The sequence below is a fragment of the Acomys russatus genome, chromosome X (genome assembly GCF_903995435.1).
Source record: "Acomys russatus chromosome X, mAcoRus1.1, whole genome shotgun sequence".
Taxonomy (NCBI): Eukaryota; Metazoa; Chordata; class Mammalia; order Rodentia; family Muridae; genus Acomys; species Acomys russatus.
The window spans coordinates 24,293,541-24,298,681 of NC_067169.1; the positions used below are offsets into that span (position 1 = coordinate 24,293,541).

Below are 5,141 nucleotides of genomic sequence, written 5' to 3' on the forward strand. Positions count from 1 at the left end.
TTTTCTATTATGGACTGAGTGGATCCAGGGCATTATATGGAGCTTTGCTATAAGCAGTAAGCTCTGCTAACCCTCAGACAGTTTCCCCCACACCACATGCATGCCTACGCCTACTCAGTTGTTTCAACCGTGACCATTTTTGTGCATCAGAGCACAAGAGGAATGCCGTGCATTTCATATTACCATTTTTTCACTAGGTAATATGTCTTCAGAGTTTATAAGCATCCGCAGTGCATAGTTACCTTTTGTGCCCCTGAGTAAGCAGAAGAACTTTCAGGAATGCCAGGGTTTGAAGTACTGCTCTACCTTCAAGACACAATAGGGCTTAAATGTATCCAACCTGATACATGATTACATTCCTGCATGTTGTTGTTGAATTTAATAACAAATCTCACACCTTAGGCTTGGTCCTTTGACGTATGTCATTTTCATTTCACCAGCATTTTTGCTTTTCATAGGGAATTGGCACAATCTAAGCACACTGTGCTGGCCATGCAAAGTTTGGGATGTGAATGCGTTTAAAAAAGAAACACTATAAACCAGTCCAGCAAGATATGAATTTGAAACACAGCCTCATAATCAAAGGTATTTTATTTTAAATGAGTAGATAACTACAAGAGTTACCATGTCGGTATAGAAATTTGGCCATGGAATCTCTTGTCACAATTTTTCACACAAAACCACTCTCATTTCAGGAGTTTTGATCAGCCTGTTTGGCAGCATGCTGGACATTCAAGTTACTCTGTACTTTCAATGACCTGATCTCAAAGAGGAACATAATTACACCAAGGAGTGACAGGGTAGTTGTCAATACCCTATTGGGAACACATGAGGATTGTGCTTCTTTATCAGGTCTACTTTGTTAACTGGATTGTTGTGTAGAAAGTCAAGGGTGGTTTTGCCATAGAGATCTACTACATGGTTCCAGGCCACATAAGTAATGGTACAAAAGCTACTGAGAAACAGAATTAAAGCAGAACACTTGTAGCAAAACAATTAAATCTCAGGGACTGAGGCTTTGACAATGGTGACCTTAATAGCTACTGAGCAAAAAATAACAACAACAGGTTTTATCAGCATTGCACGTCATATCCAAGTTTGTGCACATCGAAATTCAGGTGAAATGGTCCAGATGGGGTTGACAGGGCTGTGCTCCAGAATTCTGTTCACAGTACCAGAGATGTTAAGCTCCCGATGGTAGTAAGCTTCCCAGAGCCCAATGTACACAAGTTGAACAGCCTTATTGTTGAATTCCCACAGGCACCAGTATCTGCTGCTTGCAAGGATTGATCCAAACCCCAAAGATAAGAGACTGAAAAGGAGGCCAGTCAGTCTGAAGATCCACTCTTTCACCCCAGCAAAGCTGGAGATAAAATAGAAAAAATACAGTATCAAAACAGGAACACAAATGAAGGGTGGAAAAAAGAATGAGGAATAGTTACAGAATACTAAGTTCTCACACTTGTCCCCACTGTCTCATCATATTATTTAAGTGGTCTCTACACACATTAGGGTTCTACACAACAGTTAGGTGTGTATAAGAAGCCTTGAGATATATAACTGTGGCAGGATTCCAAATTGTAAGGTGCTTTGAAAAACAATTTCCTAGAATCTTTCAAATACTGCAGTGTTCCTATTTGTTGACTAGGAATTTCTATCCTTGGAGTTAATGGTAAAATAAGATATTACAGTATCATTGAAAATTATGCTTATTGCTTCCTCATTTTGAAAACAGAACAATTATGAATTATTTCAGTGAGTATTCCACAAAGAGAAATGTTCAAATTATTTTAGTGGATTATTGCATGATCCTTACTAGAACACTGCCAGGAGTCATTCTGTTAAAGGAGTTGAGTAGGCATATCAGCTTTCTGGATAGAATATGGTTTTTTGTAAGGTCTGTGCCATGATGCATCCCCAGAATTGCTTCCAGTCTCTGACATGATGTCAAGAGCTCTTGATTTAGGGAAGTTGAGTAGGCATGGGAGCTCTCTGGAAGGGACACAGTATTTTTCCAGATCTGTACCATGGTGCACCCCAGAATTGCCTTCAACATCTATCAACCCTATCATTTGTGCACTGCTGCATCTCTCTAAAACCTGGCATTGGTGTGAACAGTCGCTTTCTGGGTATTTACCCACTCTAATAGAAAAAACTTCGTATGGGATCTTATTGAAGATGTACAGATGTTCAGATGAATTAATTCCTGATTATGAAATTCCTGCTTTGATTCAAACAATTTAAATAGTTAAATTGTCTTAGATCTTCTAAAGATTTGTGGGCTCATAGTGTTTTGGCTATTTGTATTTGGTAGCCTTAACTAAAACATCTTTCTCATCTTGGTGAGTCTAAAACTCTGAATGTAAATCAATGTCTATCATCTCATCATTATCAACTTAAAACGTCTATCTAGACCTGAAAACATCTTAAGCCCTAAACACCTCAGCTTAATTGTAAAAATTAACTATCTGTATTACTGATAGTTTCGTGGTTCTTCTTGCTGTAGGTAGTTTATTGTTTATATGTGTAATAATATAAATATATATGTAAAATATTTTTTAAATTAATAAAAAAATTTATGGCCTCAGATAAGCCTTCATTTCAAATGTTATCATGAATCCTGATATACACCATAAATATAGACTAGTTGGTTTAAACTTCCCAGGAACCCAAAATATAATGGGAGTAAATATAAATGTATAAATTAACTACAAACATTAATGTCAAAATATACAAACTGCTCTATTCTAATTCATTACACCATGTCACTTATGGCATTATTCACTGTCATTGTAAATTTACTTTGTTCCTTAGAGCTAAAGACTAAATTACTATCATGAACTCACTATAAACTAAGCCAAATCTGGGAAATGTGTAGCTAGGTCATTCCTAGTTGAAAACACATACATTCTTTTGATTTTTAGATCCTGTTAACCTTTAGGCCTTGTAACCTTTCTCATTCTCAACTTACTATGATTTATTTAATGAATACATAAATAAGAAATGTTTAGTTTTAATGAAAAAAGGAGCCTGATATATTTTAGAAATCATGATTTTGTGAGTCATTGCCTTTTGACTATGAGTTAATTCATTTTGTGACATAGGAAGCTTTGTCTCAGGCACATAAACACCTAGAACCATACAATAAATGGTTTTGAAGTTAAGATTTTTAACTTCATGCACCTCTCTCTCTCTCTCTCTCTCTCTCTCTCTCTCTCTCTCTCTCTCTCTCTCTCTCTCTCTCTTTCCCATCACTCTGTGTGAAAGAGGTTTATTTTCTATCTCGCTCTTATTTCTTATTCCCCTATAGATTCAGAAGAAGTTAAAAGACTCAGGGCTCCCCTTCAGCCCTCTCAAACAAACAGGTATATTTTAGCATACTGGAGATTTCTGCAAAAAGGCTTATCTACAGATCAAAGAGCCTCCTTTTACAGCGTCCTATAGGTTTGTTTTGTTGTTTTGTTTTGTTTTTTAACAGAAGCTGCATTTACAGATCTGACTACAAATAAATATGATTGGTTTAACTTTTACTCCTTAGCCACAGCAAAACCAGTCACTACAGAAAGATTCCTGGCCTCCCTCTCCTTTTTCTGATGGCCTGAGCCATCAGCTAGCTGACCCAAGAGATAAAGTGAACAGGGATTCTGCATCTTATACCAAATCCTACCCTGGACCTTTCCAAAGCAGAAAGACTTGGAAGAATGCTTTGATACCTACATAACCCTTTAAAAGAAAGAATCAAAAGGACAACTAATGTACACAGTATGACCACTTACATAAAACAGAAACATACCTCACTTCTTTATATATCTAAAAATATATTGGTACAAGCATGCACAAAAAGTGAATGGTAAGATGACCAAGTGCAATGAAGAAGCCATCATTATAATTACTTTCAAATTTCCTAAATAGTGTTAATTTCTACAGAATTTTTTTCTGTAATGGCTCATAATTAAAACCATCAGGAACACAAACTTAAACATTTTTGTTAATGGATAAAGATATAACTTGGTGGTAGAATGATGATTGCCTACTATGTGTGAGGTGCTAAGCTCACAGAACAAGACCACAGAATTATAACATGTATGTAGAAGATGAAGAATCATGGATATGTGCATTTTGTATCTGCTCTTCATTCAATATTGCACCTTGATAAAATTGACTTCATTTGGGTGCCAATATATAAAGTATGCTAAGGTATTTTGGTGAAAAAGTGTCATCTTTGACACAATACTTACACTTCACATTAATAGTATGAAGCAATTTATTTGGATCATCTGTCAATTCAGATCTTTGAGTGTAGCAATAAGGAAAATGAAAAAGAAATCTTGCTGAGAGGTCATGATAATTCATTTAGTAGACAGGAAAGAGGCAAAACCTTAAGATATTCCAGGATGTGCATAATACCATTGCCATTGCACATGCAGAAAGTTGAGGGGGGCTACTAAAGGAATCTCCTTGACAGCAGGTATTACCTAGCAGCTACACAATGTTCCAGAGTTTTCTGTGGAAGGTGCTACCTAAAACAGTAAAGGCAGTAGATGTAGTACTTTGGAAACTGCATCAACAAGATGAGTTTGCAGCTGATGGTGGCTTGGGTGCCCTGTCCTCCCATGGCAGTTCTGAGCCAGTATGTTTTGAAGCAGAAATAAAAGTAAAATGGGGAATGACTTTGTGTCAGATAAATGACCTAGTTTGGCAGGATATGGTGCTTCCCTTGTTTGAACTCCAAAGAGAGATACAATTTTTTAAATAATCAAGTAGAAAACTTCATGTGTCATATTTTAAGGTTTTACCTTTTAGTGTAGAGGGTGACATGATCCATTTGTAGGATGCCAGTATCATCCATCTTCTTTTAAATAACTGGAAATACTTATCAGAGAGAGAGAGAGAGAGAGAGAGAGAGAGAGAGAGAGAGAGAGAGAGAGAGAGAGAGAGAGAGAGCACGCGAAACAAGAACACCTGAATGCCCTGAGTGAAAGAAATTCTGTTAGGAACACGTTCGTACTCAAAACATAAAGCCTTGCTGACTGTTGGGCTCCCATAAACCTTTGAATTCATAGCTCATGATTTGCTTCTTTTGAGTCTACTTTAAATACTTGAGGATATTAGGATCTTCCATTATTCCCCCCACACACAAT

At 36.8% G+C, this 5,141-nt stretch overlaps 1 pseudogene; it reads right to left on the reverse strand.

The window, feature by feature from the left end:
* Nucleotides 1–691: 691 nt before the first annotated feature.
* On the reverse strand, nucleotides 692–4,849 carry LOC127184812 (uncharacterized; annotated as a pseudogene).
* Nucleotides 4,850–5,141: the final 292 nt, after the last annotated feature.